Here is an 18,208-nt window from a genome sequence, read left to right as displayed (position 1 = left end):
CTCCTAATCCGCACACGCTTCTCTAAAGCAAGGGCACGCCATATGGTTCCCGCATCCGCGCGGAGACCCTGCCACCACTGTCCATTCCCGGGGGTCGCACAGGCTTGCCGGCACTGAAAGGTCCCTGTGTCTGTGCGTGTGCGTGTGTAGCCCCAAGACACGCGCTACCCCCAATGCACCCAGGTCTAGTTCCCCCTCAGGAGAGAACGAAGTAGAGGAGAGTTGCGAGTTTCCCAAGCACCTCCCGGGCCCCCATCCCTGGCTGGCGGCGGGGGCTCCGCGGTGCCCATAGCTCCAGGGTCAAGTGCAAGGTCCTTGGCCAGATCCACGCCGGGTGATCCCCTCTCTCAGCCTACGCGCACGAAACGCGAGAGGACCCTCAAACGGGCGCCATACGGCAGGGAAAGGAGCACGGGCGCGAGCGGGGCAGCAAGGAAAGATCTCGTTTACACCCCTCCGCCCCAGAGCCTACCCACCCCCAACGCCTAACCCCTTCAGTCCAACCCCATCTGCACTTTCTGCTCTCTACCCACCCCCCCCCCACCCCTAGGTCGCAGCCATCCGCCCGGCACTCACCTCCGGGAGCAAACAACGCCCCTCTCCTCTTGCCGCCCCGCCCCCCTCCCGCCCTCTGGAGCGGCGTGGTCCCTCCGCTTACCTCCGCTCCTGGCTGCTGCGCGTGAGTTTGAGTGTGTCTCCGCCGCGAAATTGTATCCGGGGACAGAAGGGACCCGTTTGTGTGCTGGATCAGGTGTCGCCGCCTTCGGTGGCTTGGGGTCGTGAGGAAGGCTGCAGAGTTAGTGTGTTAGCTTAGGACTGGCTCTCCGGACTCACAATTGATGGCAAAGCTTTAACCGTGTCCTCCCTCGGGTCCGCGGCGCGCGTGCTCTTCCGCGGCTCTCGGCGGGCGGCCGCGCCCCCCCGGCCACGCCCAGCCCCGCCCCGCCTCGCGCGCGGCTAGCAGAGCTGGAGCGCGCCCCTCTCCTCCCGCGCCTGGCTCAGCGGGGCACGACGAGGTCAGCCACGCGCTCAGTCTCTCATCAGACGCCTGGGGCTGCGAGCGCCTCCAGCTCCTTCGGCTGGGGCATGGATGCGGGCGCGCCTTCGTGCCACGCGCTCGCGGGCTGAGCGAGGGCTTAGAGTCCTGGGACTGGGATGCTCGCGGGCGGAGCGGCGGGCGGCGGACAGGCTGGGACGCTCGCGAGCCCTCCGGTGCTCGAGCTCGGAACCCTGGAACCGGCACGTGGCCCCGCCCCCTGCTCCCCGAGCGAGGCGTGCCCTGTGCCCTCTCCGGCACCTCCCGTCTGGTCCGCGTGCCCGCCTTTTTTCATCACGCCAGCGCCGCGCGAATCTGCGTGGTGTGGTGGTCGTGCGCCTTCCTTCCCTTCCCAGCCTCCTAGTCTGCCTCAGACCTCCCGAATCCATTAAAAAGTCAAACTTGGGCTAGGAGGTGGAGGAAATACGCGAAGGAAAGCGGGAGAGGGGCACTTAGGTGATCAAGCCACCTGCCTCGTGAATCGGAAAGCGTTCGAAAACACGAGTTTGGGGATCCCGGAGAAAAGAAATTGGGTTGCTGCGCTCGGTAACATCCCTCCTCTCAGGCTTGTGCTGAAAGGGCCATTTATGCTTTGCTTGGTTGAGTCTGTGGCGACTTTATCCTGACTAATCTGTGTTTGCCAACAGCAGATCCTCGCCAAGTTGGCGTCCCAGCCAGGAAGCACCTTTGCGTACCCAGGCCTGCTGGAGCGGCCCTTCCTGTGGCGCCTCAGACCCGAGAGCCCAAGCGCCTTTAAGAGTCTGACCCTAGGGTGCGAGCTTCCTGGGAACCAGGAAAATCTAACAGTGTTGTTGGCTTTTCCTTTGAGCATGATTGGTAATGTATTCGATAAATATATATACGACATAACTTTCAGAAAAGCAAAAATCATGTCGGGTGTAAGCTCCAGAAGCTAAGATGCCGCCACTGCACGTGAACGTTATACGTTTAAACACTGGAATTGGGAAAAATGCCAAGTCAGGCCATCCTTTTCTTGCTCCAAACCGAATTTCAAAAATAGATTGGGACTTTGTGCCCTTAGAAAAGGAAACGGAAATTATGTTTTATTGTATATAGTATTACTAAATGTTAAGTGGGGGAAAAATCTAACATACACTGTATTTCTCATTTTACTTATGACTCTATATTTAATAAGTGCAGGGTCCGAAGTCCAAATACTAAAGAATGTTCACCGATAGACTTCCAAATGTGGATTTCAGAAAAGAATGTGCTTACTTTCTTTGCAGATCAGAAATTTGAAATATTGTGAAAAGCACAGGGGATATTTTTTCAGCCTTCGTACCTAATCCAAGGAGATTACTGTCCTCTATTTTTTATTTAATTTCATTAGAAAAACCTAAAATGTGAACATAGGTAACAATCTAACATAAGAGAATTTAAGCATTTACTTTGAAAGCTCTGTTCTCTCAAGTGTCAAGCTTCAAACACTTGTTCAAGCAGTTGCAAGCTGTTTGTTGCATAATGCACTTGTAAATTCATGGTCAAAAAATTACTAGAAATTAAGTGAAAACGTTAACTTTTATTGTGTGAAAAATTTTTTTTAATCTGTGTCACATTTCTTTGCTTATAAAGTCATGTAAACTGACCACTGTATAAGATTTTGGCAGACTTTTGGGAAGAAAATGCATTGCTCTATTATGTGTGGATACGTCCATGTCTGTTGTTTCTTTGGTTTCTCTGTTGCCTCCCACATTCTTTATATAATGATTATCGAATTTCTCACAGCTCTGCACACAAAGGACATCCCATAATTTAAAACAAGTTAAGTCAGTCATTGTATAAATAGTTGAATTGCATTTTGGGAGCTTGAAAGTATAAAGAAAATTGGTGAGTGTCTCTCTCTTTTTTAAAAAATCTACCAGCACTTAGCACTTCATATTATTGACTGAATGGCTGGATAAAGTAAATAATGAAAGCATTTGCTCCTTCTCTTGAAGGTAGAGTGCGTATTTTTCATATTTAATCCATCTTCCAAGCTCCCATCCAGATTCACACAAAATTCTGCCTATCAGCTTCAGTTTATAGAATGTTGAATTGAACAGCATATCTGTAGTAAGGAAGTTCTAGCCAATGTGAAATGTGATATTAAAATTCCCTCATTATTTCGGTAGACCAAGTGTATCAGTATACTGATAATTTTTAAATTTTTAATTTTAATTTAAAAAATTAAATTTAAAAATTTTTAATTTTTAAAAAATGCTTTTGGTTCTTTAGTCATTTGGGCCCGTATGATTTTATTGGGAGATAAACAATAACTTATGAGAAATACTAGCTTAGCCTGGTGATTATTAACCATGAACTCTGGGACTTTAATCAGTTATAAATGGTACAGTTTTATATCATTTGCCTTGTAATATAGACCATATAGTGTAGAATACAGCAGAATGGATTAAAGTTTAATCATGGGGAGAAATATGGGTGGCTGTACATTCCAAAACCCCTTTGCTAATAGTCCCAAATATCTGAATATATTGCAGTGGGGTACCTTATGACTGGAAACATCACTGACTTCACAAACTAGGCCTTTGAGCTCTGCTTAGTTCCCAAGAAATGTGATTATCTACTTTGGAGCTCTGAGGAGCATAGAGAGTCTAAATGCACACAAAAACTCTTTAGGCCTAATTTGATGCTGCTCTCCATAATAATAATAATGATTATTATGGCTCCTACTTGAGGTTTCAAAGTGTAATTCCTGGCACAATGCTAAGTTAATGAGTGATCTCATTGAATCTTCATAAAAATCCTGGAGGTAGGTACTATTATTTTTTCCTGTTGAAGACAGAGTAGCAGAAGTTTGGGGAGTCAAACTGGAAAGTGGCAAAACTGGGAACTGAATTGAATTCTGAGTCAAAGATCATGCCCTGAGCCACTATGTCTATTCAGACTAGATCGCATAGTGGAGTTCAAGTCTTGGTCAGAGAGAATGTTGAAGTACATAAATCCAACCTGACTATTTGGGGAACCCTTGGAATTCAAAAAGCACATAAACCCAGTCTGCCTGGCTGTGTCTCCTCTTTTACCCCAGAACAGCTGCTAAATAGGCAAGTCACAGTACAAAGGTACCTAGTGATGAGAGGGGCTTAATTTTCTGTGTATCCAGTTTTAAATTGTTGCCATTATTTTGTTTAATTCCTGTTTCCTGTAGACTCTGACTTACTGTAAGAACACTAAACCTGAGGACAAACAGAATGAAGATCATACACAAAGTCCATAAGATAAAAATAGGCAGATTATCACATCTTCACCTTCTCCTTTTGGCTCTTTCCTTTTTCCTTTTCCATCATCTCTTATTTTCTTGCAAACATCAGCTTCTTGCTTTCAGTTTCAACTATACACTCTACTTAGTGCCATATCCCATTTTTTTAATACGTGCAAATATTTTCATTTTTATAAGTTTTAATATATGCAGTTTTTTTCATTTTTCATCTTAATTCTGTTTTATTATGCATTATAGGTTTCTTTAGAAAATGTTGATCTATGGATCAAATTTTAACAGAAGGATTGGAGAAAGAGGGATTTCTAGAATTGTGGAAGTGATGGATAACTACTCGATTCTCATCAAAAGATACATTTTTTGAATTGTCTAAAGGAAAACCTGATATAAAGGGCAAGCCAAAAAAAAAAAAAAACTTGTACGTTTAATAATTTTGCTTACATGATTATAGACATCACTAGCTTATTCTGTATGTTCTTCTGAAGCAGTATTTCTTTTCATGATTAGAAAATGTCATCAATAAAACTTTGCTCTCTAATCTAGTACCCAGTAAGTTAAATCTTTTAAAATAATTTCTGAAACTTCATGATGAACCCTGTTCAGAGTTAGTTGTGGGAAACTATGGAGATAGAATATCTGTCTTAAGGCCTTTGGCCTTTCAGAACTGGAAAGTTTGCTATCCTGGATTCTTAGGTAGCCCTATATTGAGTCTCTGTCGGTGATACCAGCCAAGATTTTACAAGAGAACAGGTGGTACTACGTGACATCATACATAGCTAAGCCTGGGTCTGCAACAGCTTCCTTTCCCACCCATTTTGCAGGTGTTACAAAGTACAGCCTTTCTATGTTCAGCCTGTGGTGCCTCCTGGGAATAAAGAGCTGCATAATATATTACAATTATAGCATCATAATTTATTTTGACCTAAATACCCTGCAAACTCAAGGCAATACCAACTAATTCTAATGTTCCAGCACTAGGTGAATGAGGTTATGTTTACCATATCTGCTTTATACTTTCATAGATACCCATCTTCATCCATATTTTTTTTATTAATCACCCTTGTACAGTGGCTCTCAGATCCACTGAACATGATTCTAAAATATCAAAACTTTATGACCTAGATTATGTCCCCCTGGTACCATGGTCTGTGTGCTTCCCTAAGTAAACGTTAATTTATCTGCCTAGTCAACTTGCATTTATTGGGAAAGTTAAAGAAGAACCCCAGAATCCACAAAGTGTTTTAGAATTATACACTCTGCCTTTTAACATAAAGAACTAATTGTATTATTTTCAGAAAAGAAAGAAAGGACTTGCCCTGGCAGATTGGTATTAGCAATATGTTGTGACTCTTATTTAATATGGTTATCTTAAAATCATGGTGCTTAAATAGTCACTTTCTCAGGTCAGGCTTTAACTCCCAGATGAAACTATTAAGTATATTTTTGTTCATAAGTGTCAGGCCTAAGCCTGACCCTCCCAAGGTCTGCAAAGAAAGTAGGTTTCTGTATCAATGAAAAACAAACACTAAGGACTTTGACCCTAGTGTTGAGATCATTATGTTACCTGAGTGTATTTAATTTTATGGTTGGAATCCTGTTCTGAGTATCTCTTTTCTTGCCTTGTTTTTCATTCACTGCCTCCCTTACTTTTGTGTAATAAAGAACTATGGTGTAATAAACTGTCTGATGGAATAGCCCATACAAAGGGCGAGCCAAGTAGGAAAAACCCTTGTCAGTGACAGCACTATTTCTATAGTGTGAGGACATGAAGATTGAGTGGGTCTTTCCAGGGTATAATTAGAAGCTGTAAAGCAGGTATAGACTACTTTTAAAATTGTTTTTAAAAATGTGATGGCTAATTTTTAAATGCCCCAGTTATATTGACCAATTCCCTATCCTTTCACACCAAAAATAATCCTGTCTACCAATCCATCTTCCCCAAACCATTTGGATAAATACTTCTTTACCATTAAAACATACCCAAAAAAATTTTTTTAAAAATATAAAAAAAACAAAACATACCCAGTGTTTCAGAAACTTGTCCTAACCCTGATAAGGTAGAAATTTTTTGATGGCGTAAGATGGCTTATATGTTTATGCTTTTACAAAACCTTTCTGTTTCAAACACAAATTTATGCCTGATAAAATATAAAAGGCTAAAACACACCAATTAGATAGACATAGAGGAAGTGAGAAACAAGGTAAACATCTTCCTGAGCTAGTAATAGAACAGAAATGCAAAGCAGGAGGCCAAGCTGGGGCCAAGATTTGTGTCTTCTGGGACTGGACATCGATGCATCGATGGTGGTTTGGGGACTAAAGGTGCTTGTAGCAGACAGACCCCAGGGTAACCCCATGATTCTCACCTCCTGACATCATGCTCTCTATAATTCCCTCCCTTTGTGTGTGGGTGGGACCTTGACTTGCTTCTGGCCACTAGAATATGGCCTTTATGTAGTTAAGGCCCCAAATCTGGTAATGTAGAATTAATCAAAAGGTAGATTATTCTGTGTGGGTAGGACTTTAAGGGTATCAGGTGAAAGCCCTTAAAAGAAGTAGAGGGTCGTTCTTGAGAGGAGAGACTCTCCTTGCAGGCTTGAGGAAATAAGCACCATATGGGGGAAGTCCTCATGGCAAAGAACTGAGAGCAGCTTCTAGGCCCTAAGAGTGGCTTCCAAGCAACAGCCAGCAAGAAGTTGGGGTCCTGAGTCATACAGCTGCAGGGGAGTGAATTCTGCAAACAACTGAATGAGCTTTAAAGTATATTCTTCCCCAGTCAAAAGGCAACCTGGCCAACACCTGGCGTGTAGCCTTGAGAATCCCTGGTTATAAGAAAGACCCAGGTAACCGATGCTCATATTCCTGACCCATGACTGTGAGTTAACAAATGTGTCTTGTTTCAGTCTGCTGGGTTTGTGGTAATGTGTGATATAGCAACAGATAACTAATTCAGTACTCCATACAGGAAGAGGAACTAAGGGCTGGACCAGAACTCCCACAAATGTGAATGGAGTCTGAATAAAAAGGCTAGAAACCTAGCTACATAGAAAACAGTGGTTATAGGGGGTGTGAGGACCGAAAACTAGGAATCAAATCAAGTTGCTAGCTGACTCTAGTTGCATGGACCTTTGGTGTCTTCAATATCTCCCCAGAGCAGGAGACTTAAAATGCTGTTATAAAACTTGGTTCTGGATTGGTGGCTCAGGGGTGCCAGGTGAAGGCAATCACAGGCCCCTGAAAACTATTAGATGAGAAAGGTCAGACCAGGAGAAAAAAGTTGTCCCTCTCCAGTCAGGATAAAATACATACTAAAATCCAAAGACAAACGAAGAACTCTAAGGTTAAAAAAAGCCAAACAAAAACCTCAGTGCTCCAAACATGAATTCTTTGTAAATTATGTTAATTTATGGACTCATTTGACAACGACTTTAAAATACACTTAATAAAGAAATAGCATCTATTAAAAACCAAAATTAAAAATTCATTCTGAATTTATAAGGCAAAAACATCTCAAGAAAAGTTTGGACATGCAAAAGGAAATAGAAATCTTTAAAATTCATTGTAAGGAATAAATTCTATACATCTGTGAAGAGAAATTAGTAGATCTGAAGATTGTTCTGAGAAATTCACTCAGGATGGAGGAGAGAAAAACATACACATATACGTGCGCACCAACATTAAGAGACCTAGAGAATGCATTAACTCAATTATACATGTAACTGGAGTTTCAGAAGAAAAGAAAGGTTGAAATATCAAAAGAAATTTTGATAGCTAAGAATTTTCCAGAACTGAAGAAAGATTAGATTCTCAGATCTTAATCCTTAACTGATGTCTGGTTGTTACTAGACAGAGCAAATAGCACCCACCAGAAGTAATGATTGAACCCTGAGGAGACTTTGAAAAATTTTAAATTCTCAGGCCCCATCCTAGATCCACAAAATTATAAATACAGAAATGTATATTTTAAAAAAATCTCCAGTATTCTTCTTCAGAGCTTATAACCCCAGTCTAATCATGAAAAAAGCATCAGGTAACCTCCAATAGAGGGACATTCTACAAAATACTTGGTATTTCTCAAAAGCGTAAAGGTCTTGGAAAAATAAGGTCTAAGAAGCTACTACAGCAGAGAGGAGCGTACGGAGACGTAATGACTAAATGTAATGTATGCTGGATGGGGTCCTAAAACAGAAAAAGGACATTCGATAAAAAATAAGAAAATCTGAATAAAGCGTGGACTTCAGTTAATAATCATGTATTAGTATTGGTTCATTATTTGTAACAAATGTACCATATTAATATGAGATGTTAATACTATGGAGAAATGGATGTGCGGTGTCTGAAACCTTGATGTACTATTTTAGCAAGTTTTTTGTAAGTCTAAAATTATTCAAAAATTTTAAAAATCATTAAAAATAAAAGCTCCCAATTTTATTTTGATCAGCCAGATTTCAGAATAATCAATTGTTTTACCCTTTTATGTTATAGGTGAGAAAACTGAGGCAATTTGATCATAAGCATTTGTGTAGTTCTAATAATTTTTCGAGATAATAGAAGTGTTAAAATTATGATTGTTGTAAATTATGATTACAAGTTTATTTGCAATATCTTAGAATTAACCCTGATTTTGGATTCTGTAGTTATAACTGAAAAATAGCCATATAATAATTGTAGCTAATTACAACAAATGCTTATCTTTTTTTAGGAATGTTGGCACTCAAGAAAATTATTTTAAAGTCCATCAGAAAGAGTGGACATAGGAGAATATCCATTTGTGAAAACTAATAACCTGTAAGTGTATTGCATAGAGTTGTGCTGATGTTCAATCTAATCATATGTATAAAGCTGTATTTATGTCCTAGAACATATAAAACATGAAAAAATTTTCAGTTTCAAAAATGCACCAAAAAAAAAAAAAGCACCATAAATAATATTCAACTTTAAACAACTCATTCAATAAATATATATTATTCATCTACTACTGTAATATAATTAAAATTATATTTAAAATTTTAAAAGCATAGCCTTGACCCAGTTCGGAGGTCCTGGCTAGAATCTGGTCAGTTTTCGTTCCTGAGCAGCCGATCAAGGACACATTATGCCCACTTCTGTTATCAGGCTCCCACATTCCCTGGTCACTATGCACCAGGCCTACTCTCCCCAGGGTAACAACTAGGGACAGGTCCTATGCCCCAGAGCCTTCAGAATTATTCAAATTAAACAAATGCTTATTTTTAAAACCATTAAAATGGTAATGAAAAATGGAGTGGATTGCAGAATCAGCTCGCATTAATAGTATTAAAGTTTGTTCCTGAAATATTTTTCCTGCACCATGCTAGCATTCATGCAGTGTACATGAAGTTAATGAGAAGCATGCATTCTTAAAAGAATAAGAAATTCTTTCTTGCTTTCTTTCTTTTCTCTTTTAGTCCCCTCCCCTTAAGTATTTCCTTAAAGCATTCCACCTTTCTTCACACGCACTTTCTGGTCGTTTCATAGAAGAGAGGGATTCTGTTAATAAAGGCATAAGACCATTAACTAACTCTTGCAAAGGAAACCATTAGTGTCTGTAATATCACACAAGATCATTAAGACATAGACAGGAGACATTTGTTAGCTTTGGTTTTCATTAATTAATAAAAATACCTGAAAATCCTTTAATGCTTCATTATTGAGTTTCAAATGATCCCTTCAAAGCTTGGGTGAAGTGGTAATAAGAACTGTGTTAATTTATAGGATCTGTAAATAACCGTAAATAGCAGAGAAAATCATTAACTCACAGTGCCTAATCGAGTAACATAAATTAATGAAACAGATTGTTTAAACAAAAATACCAGAACTTAGACATCCAAATAAATCATTTCCTACCAAGCCCTTACCTTGGGAAACTGTGTACCCGTCTACAGTAGCCATTAGTCAAGGAAAGCTAGAACTAATCTTGAAAAGTTGCCATCACGGCCTGTGGCACAATTCTCAGGAGCATTTTCAATAATGAGAAATCTTTGTCTTTTGTGAATGAATTTGCTTGTTGGAAATAAATGCTATTCTGAGCCAAGCAAACCTGGTGAACTGGATCAAGTCAAGATGGTAAGGTCATATTTTGGTAAAAAAAAAAATAACATGACTACTAAGAAACATCTTATGTAAAGGGAAAATCAAAATGAAGTTGGTATTGCTAGGAGAGTTCTCTTAAAATGGAGTCGGGAGGCCACTGAGAAAGGGTGACTTACGCACATCTCAGAATCTGACTTTTGACCACTTATTTTCCTAATGAAGGCAACCAGAACATCTGCCAGAAACTCGAGATACTTTCAGACCCTTATCCTAAAATTACTCATGATTCCTTAAGGAGAAATATTTCCTGACTCGTGTCAGAGTCGATCACAATTCTTGCCAGACAACCTTAATCGTGTGGCTTTTGTCTGTATAAGACCCTGACCTTTTCTCTTCTCCTGAACACTCTTTCAATTTTACCCAAATCTGTGTTTCTCACATCGCAATACTTAAGACCCCACATAAAGCTCTTTTGTTCTTTGCAGCCTCGATACTGATTACTGTTTGACACTTACATGTTTAATGTGGCTTGTTTACCTGCTCTAAAAACAGTTCCAAATGGGAAATTTCAAATCTACTTTGAGAAATAGAAACAGAGTTGAAGGGCATCCCAAAGCACAGCTGAAGGACAACTGTGTTTTTAGGCAGTTACCTTTGAAAGTATTTTTAAAATCAGTTTGTATATGTATAGCCACTTTCAAATCAAATCAATTTTTAATAATATTAGCCTCAAACCTATGAGTCAATATAATTTTTTTGGAAAATGTGTCTTTGAAGCGAGATTTGCAATTATTAAATACATTTGTCCTGCTTAGAACATAATAGGCAGTTGATAAATGCTATTGGATACTTGAGTTTCAGTCAATTTAAATGAATAATAGGTTGAAGAACACTTGCTTGGAAATGGTAGTTTTTTTAATTGTGATTTTATGATTATTATCTGGTAGTAAACGTAGTCTTACTATTGACACAGAGTATTTAGAAAGTGAGCTTACAGAAGAATAGCCTACTTAACTGTATCATAATAGAACCTATATTTGTCATTCTGCCTACTACTTTCATATTTAAAGATACATTCCTGTGAGAGAAGCTTCGTAATATAGAATAAGTGCCTAGGTTTTTAGAAGCAATACAGATTACATAGATCAGGATTGCAAATCTGACCGTGGATTTGGCCTGTAATAGAGATCGCAACCATTAAAACATTACAAAATAAGTGACTAAGGTAGTTGACACAGCCCTAATGGTTTGAAGGCTTTGCTCTCCCCTGTAGATGTCTTAAGCACTAAGATAAGCAATTAGACCACTAAGTCATTTAGAACTTTAGGTATCGAATTATGTCTTACCAGTACTTTATGGAAATTACCCGGAAGTAGCAGTAACTAGTTTATCTAACAAGATGACTGGGCTTAATTTTAACTACACCTGTGAAAAGGGAAATTTAGTCCACAAAGAAAGGTATATATTAGTATAGGCGAGTGTGCCCTCTAGATGCAGAGCTACTCCTATCTTTAACTTAGTACACTGTAAAAACAGACAAATATAGAATAGTGAAAGATGGTCAGGTTTTTTGAAAGTGTAACTGACATGGTATCTTGGGGTACTGTGCTTGTATTAATTTGATGAATATTTATTCTTAGTGCAAAAATGCTTCATAACAGATTTTGTTCACCTTTAACCTGTTGCATTTCCCTACTTTGTTCTCCCAAAAGAGTTAACTTTCCAATGTATATAGGATATTATATATTATATACATAATATATATAATATGTATATAAACATATAAAACATATCACTCTGGATGTCTCAAAATGATGTATTTTTATTACAAGGACCCCCAGTTCATTCATGCCTTTCTTCAAATTGCTTCCCTTAATACAATATAAATGTATGAAGAGCTGGAAACCATACTAAACTGTATATTCCTGAGGAACTGTCCCTTACTCCTGCATTTCCCAAAAAGGATGTTTGGCACATGCTTATTATTTATTGATTTAATGTGGAAGGGGAGCAAAGTATCCTCTCTTGGCCATCTCTCTATTTGTGTGACTTTGGAAAAATAACTTTCCCTTTCTGAGTCTTTTTTCCTCATTTGATTACTGAACAATTTATGGTTATTCTGTGTATCCTATGATTAGTCCCACTTTGCATGTGTGTACTGTCTCTACAGAAATTAAGGCATCAGGAATCTCTGTGTTTTCCAATTATTCTCCCTCAAGCTAGTTTCTGCTCAAAACATATATACACACATATGTAGACACATTTCTATTTCATCATGTTTTCCCTCTTGATAGAGAACATTATAAAAATAGTCTGTTGACTTCTTAATAAGGTTTAAGAGTACACAAAATGTAAAGGATTATCATTATTTCTCATTTGTATATGGATGCACTCTTCTTTTTAATGCTAATTTCATGCAATGTATTTTCCCCAGAGAACACCAGACAGCTTTGAAATCATTGTCTCACTAATCATTTGTAGAATTCTTGGAGGTAGGCTGGTGATAAATATCACATGTATTTTATAAAGAAATAATGGCCTAACGCAAGGTATGACTTATGAGCTCAGAGAACAAGAGATCATTAAAGGCAGATCTGCAATTGAACTAAGACATCTAGGTTTTCTGGCCAATGATATTGTACAACAAATAACGTCATATATGAAACCTGAATACAAAAAATTATCTTGTATAGTCAAGTTGTTATTTCAACTATAAAAAGAAGTCAGGAACATCTAGAGTCATTTCACACTGAAACAATAACTCCACCAAGATGTTCGCAGCAATAATTCTTTGATCTCTATAACACATGGATGTACAATCAAAACCAGGGACCAAGAGGGAAAAAAATGTGATGCAACAGCCTTAGAAGCATAACCCCACTACTGTTGTGTGTAGGAGTTCAGAGCTATTCATATATATATATATATATATATATGTATATATATATATAATAGAATTCTGAAATTATGTATATATGATATATAAACTGGATTATTATTAAATGAATTAATAGAACACAATTCACTTCCTTCCCTACTTTGTAATCTCTGTTCCAAAATGTCAGGGTGCTCAGCTGATAACCCCAGTGTATGATGGATACCAATCTCACCAGACAGACCCTGAGCCATAACAGTACAAAACTATAGACCTGTACTTTCTAACAAATATATATTGAGCTTTATCCACTCAGCACTCCACTGAATTCTCTAGAAGGATTGAAAAAATTATATGACATTGTCTTAAGCCTTTCAAGAAATAGGATTAAACATTCTCACTGTACAATCTGAAGATCTTAATATGCTCCTTGAATGCTAGCTTTTCCATTGTCACTAGTGGTGCAAAACCTTTTGCTTATAACTTCTTTATTTTTAATTTTATAAAGTATGTGGAGTGCCTCTGTTCTCTGCAAACTTTGCCTGGCTAGGCTACTCAGGTCTCAAGCTTCTCTTCCTTGGAAAATATTCTATGAGCCGTTGTTGAGGTTGGTTGCCCGTCTCTGTTATACCCTATACTTTCCCTATCCTGGCCTTTATACTGCTTTATGGTAATTGTTCAGTTGTCTCTATCCTCTGCTAAACTGTAAATTCTACAGTGACAGGGACACAGCACATAATGGGAAGATTATGAATTAATGAATGACTGTAGTTATACTTTCAGAATCTTATTGCTTGAAATATGCATATTAATTTTCAGGAAGGTTACTATAAATCCAAGCCTTCCCAGGTACTGAAGACTCATAAGTTGAAAACCACTGATCTGTTATGTAAGTCAGAAGTTTTTACTCAAAATATATCAAGGTACTATCTTGCTATATAATGCAAATAAAATTTATAATAGCTCACATTTGTCACACACTCATCTGTGCCTGTATGATAAGCAGTTTACCTCATTATTGAATTCACTTCTCACAACAACTCCAAGATGTTAACACTCTTCCTATTTTATACCTAGGGCAAATTAATTTTATCAAGTATAAGTAACCAAAGATCACATAGCTATTAAGTGATGAGGTCAGGAACTAAATTAGGGCAACCTACCAGTCTCCTCTTATCTACCATGCAACACTTATCACTATGCTTCTTGCATCAGTTATTAACTTATCTCTCGGCCTTTCTCCCCTGTGATTTGTGATTCTCAGGCTGAGAAGCCATGTTTCTGCTTCTCCAGCTGTGTCTATGTTAGTCTCTGCCAAGAGGGGGTGTGTGAGGGTGACTGGAAGGGGGGAGGAGGGGGGGAGGAGGAGGAGGAGGGGGAGGAGGGGAGGAGGAGGGGGAGGAGGGAGAGGAGGGAGAAGGCGTATGCTCTTTCCTGTTTCATGTGGGATTCCTCTAGGCTTCTTGTCTGCATGTGTGTGCTACGGGTATTAGCCCTGAAGGTTTCTCACTCCGACAGAAGTCCTTTCTCTAGCTGCATGAAAATCCAGTTTGCAATTGTGCAACTCTTGCAGAACCAGCTTCATTAAGCTCTTCTCCTTGGAGGTCCGGGTCCCATGCCCTATGGTTCCAAATTTCAATAACTTCGTCTCTTTTCCCCCTAGTATTAAGAGATGAGGGCTGCTTCCAGCACTTGCAACCTCTGAGAAATCTGGACTTCTACTTCATTTAACTTAAATAACAACTTACACTGAAGTAACAGTCAAGCTACTGGTGTTCTCTGTCCTGACTGGACCTTGACCCATACAAAGTCATATGTACAGCTATTAAATGATAGTCAGGAACTAGAATTGGGCCAGTCTACCAGCCACTGCTCTTAGCTCATGTGAAATACTATTATTACTATGCTAACCTATATGAAATTTCATTGTCATCAATTTCTAAATAATAATACCAGCAAAGAAATAAATTAACAAAAACAAATTAAGTATAAAACTTAGAAATTGTCAAATTTAAATCATGCAACCCCATGGACTTCTTTAAATAATCTTTTCACTTCTCATATAGGCCATATATATAGATATGAAAACGTGCACCTCAGATTGGGACTTGAACCCACATGCCGGGACTCGAAGCCGGCCAACACCCACAGTCTTCCAACTGAGATCACACACCTGGTTTGGGGACTTAATGAAGCTCAGGTTCTTGACGTCTCATTGCAGACAGAATTTAGTGAGAGACAAAAGTGATAGGAAAGAGGTGGATTTACTTAGAGAGAAACACACTCCACAGACGTAGAGTGTGGGCCATCTCAGAAGGTGAGAAAAGGCCCCAGGGTATGGGGTTGTCAGTTTTTATAGGGGTGAGTAATTTCATAGGCTAATGAGTGGGAGGAGTATTCCAGCTATTTTGGGAAGGGGTGGGGATTTCTGGAAAATTGGGCCACCGCCCCCTTTTTGATCCTTACGGTCGGTCTTGGAACTGTCATGGCGCCTGTGGGTGTGTCATTTAGCTTGCTGACGTGAGTGTATACTGAGGCTCAAGGTCTAGTGGAAAAAGTCGACTTGTCTGCCATCTTGGATCCATTTGGCTCTAATCAGTTTATGTCATGTCCTCGGGCTATGTCATTCTTTCAAAGGTTGTGCCCTGCCTCCTTCCCTCCTGTTTCAGATATATATTTTGCTAGCTTGAGAACCAGCTATATCTGTAGATATATAAACATAGGTCTCTACATAGATAGAAAGCTATATTAAAAAGCTAATATTAATTACATAGCTAATATAAAACTAAAAATACCAACTAGTCCAACTCCTAATTTGGGCTTTGAGATGTTTGCTGAGGGAGTTAAGAATCATCACTTTTCATATCTAAAATAGATAATTAGAATGTCTGTACTTCCTATCCAGAATAAATGCCATAAGGAAATCTGTGAGTTTACTTTGTATTTCCAAGTTTAAACTTACTAGATTGTCACTGCTGCTGCTGTTATTGTTTTCCACACCATTCTAGTTATAAGTTTAAGTGAAATTTTTTTATAAACTTGTCTTATTTGGAGAATTTTCAACAAGTGATATATATGGCCTTCATTTGACCTTCAAATAATCAAATATTTTAATCACGTATATGCTAGGTAGAGCGCCAAGGGCTAGTTACACAATGGCAAACAAGACAGAATATGCAGTTCCTGCACTGCCCCACATTCTAGCGGGGTAGACATGTATTTTATAAAAAGTATTTAACTTTAGGTCACTTATTTCTGAGGGGTTTTTTTGGGGGGGCTGGGCATCTTTGGTGAACATAAGAAAATACCTCAATATACAACTGGATGATAATAATCAAAATTTTAAGATTTTTTTTCTAGAAAATGAATTTATTATCTCAAGTCTGTGCTACACAGAAACCTCGCAAGAACAAGGAGCTACAAAGTGACTGTGTATTGACAACCCTACTTTCCCTAATTTTAGGCCACGTTCTCACTTAAATGTTTACACAGAGTTAAGTATGTTTGTGGAGTAACAAGGTGTGATTTCATTGACTTGTGAGTCATATTTACCTTTCATATGTACAATGCTCACAGTCGACACGCCAAACACTTTCAAAAGCTTTCTCTAGTATTACCACAGAGGGGCTTAGTTTGCCTCTATGAAAGGTGCCCTGACTGGAGGAAATGAGAGCAGGATATTAGTATCTGCCTCTTGTGCTCGCACCATTCTTTGTCTTCTCTTGCTCTCGCAGTCTGTAACTTTTGCCGTACTCAGGTACCACCCAGGAGGCTTAGAAATACAAATTTCTGAATTGTTAGAAATGCAAATTTTTGAACTCCACCTTCAGAGATTCCCACTCAAAAGGTCTAAGGTGTGGCTCACTGCATTTTCAAGAACAACTGCCAGTTGGGAAGCTCTGATGTAACAGAATCATTGCTTAGAATATTAATCAGGTGCACCAGAGTGAGAGTGAACCAAAGACAGGTGTGATATGGGGTCAGGATCCAGAACATAACGTCAATTAAACCCCACATGGGTTCTGAAAACATCTTGGGAAGAGGATCATCGTCATTCAAGATGATCATCTGAAGTTCTACAAACCTGCCTGATGATTAGGGAACTTTGGGGAACTTCGTGAAGCAGATCATTCCTGGCTTTGTCTCCTGGGACAGTTGTTCCCAACTTCTCATGCTCTGTAGAATCACCTGGGGAACATTTAAAAATCCAGATATCCAGGCCACATGATAAAATCTCTAGGGCTTGGCCTGGGTGTGAGTATTTTTTTGTACTTATTTTTGAAATATAATTGACATATAACATTATATTAGTTTCAGGTGTACAATGTAATGATTCGATATTTGTAAATACTGTGACATGATCACCACGATAGTTCTAGTTAACAACCATCACCATGCATGGTTAACAAATGATGTTCTTCTTGTGAGGAGAACTTGTAAGATCTACTCTCTCAGCAGCTTTCAAACATACAATAGAGTACTAGTAACTATAGTCACCATGCTCTACGTTACATTCCCATGACTTATTTTATAACTGGAAGTTTGTACCTTTTGACCTGCTTCACCCATTTCACCTCACCCCCTACCCTCGCCTCTGACCTCAGGCAACCACCAATCTGTTCTTTATATCTATGAGCTCTTTTGTGTTTGTTTGTCATTTAGATTCCACATATAAGTGAGATCATATGGCATTTGCCTTTCTCTGTCTGACTTATTTCAAAGGCATGAGTATTTTTTTAAAGCTCCCCAGTGATTTCAATGTGCAGCCAAGGTTGGAGTGATTAGAGAATGATCTCAGAAATCAAGGGTCAAAATACTGACCAAGAATCAGTATTTTTAGCAATAGCTTACAGGTGATTCTTATGAACACAAAGTTTGGAAGTTATTAAATTTGATACACAAAGATATATTTCAAGTTATTTAAAGAAATAACTATGCACATTTGACTAACTTCAAAATATATAGTTTGTAATATAGATAATATAAAGTTTCTCTTATTTGGGATTGATGA

The 18,208-nt window shown here is 38.9% G+C and overlaps 1 protein-coding gene and 1 long non-coding RNA gene across 8 annotated transcripts in view; one reads left to right on the top strand and one right to left on the bottom strand.

Moving 5' to 3' along the window:
* UGT8 (UDP glycosyltransferase 8) overlaps window positions 1–914 on the bottom strand; it is a 90,880-nt gene extending 89,966 nt beyond the window's left edge. Inside the window, exon 1 of the mRNA XM_082462868.1 lies at window positions 659–914. The gene's annotated coding sequence lies outside the window, so the exon portion shown is untranslated. The remainder of the gene's footprint in view (window positions 1–658) is intronic.
* LOC309661349 lies at window positions 615–13,379 on the top strand. Of its 7 annotated transcripts, none has more exons than XR_014263958.1 (3): window positions 615–679; window positions 1,687–1,873; window positions 4,512–13,379. It is a non-coding gene; the product is annotated as an uncharacterized lncRNA (long non-coding RNA). The 7 variants fall into 7 exon arrangements; XR_014263959.1 differs by having other exon boundaries at window positions 1,684–1,873; XR_014263962.1 differs by lacking the exon at window positions 615–679 and adding an exon at window positions 969–1,239 and having other exon boundaries at window positions 1,684–1,873; window positions 4,512–4,702.
* Window positions 13,380–18,208: the final 4,829 nt, after the last annotated feature.

This window comes from Balaenoptera physalus (assembly GCF_965194825.1).
Source record: "Balaenoptera physalus genome assembly, chromosome: 5".
Taxonomy (NCBI): Eukaryota; Metazoa; Chordata; class Mammalia; order Artiodactyla; family Balaenopteridae; genus Balaenoptera; species Balaenoptera physalus.
This window is presented reverse-complemented; position numbering and strand designations above follow the sequence as displayed.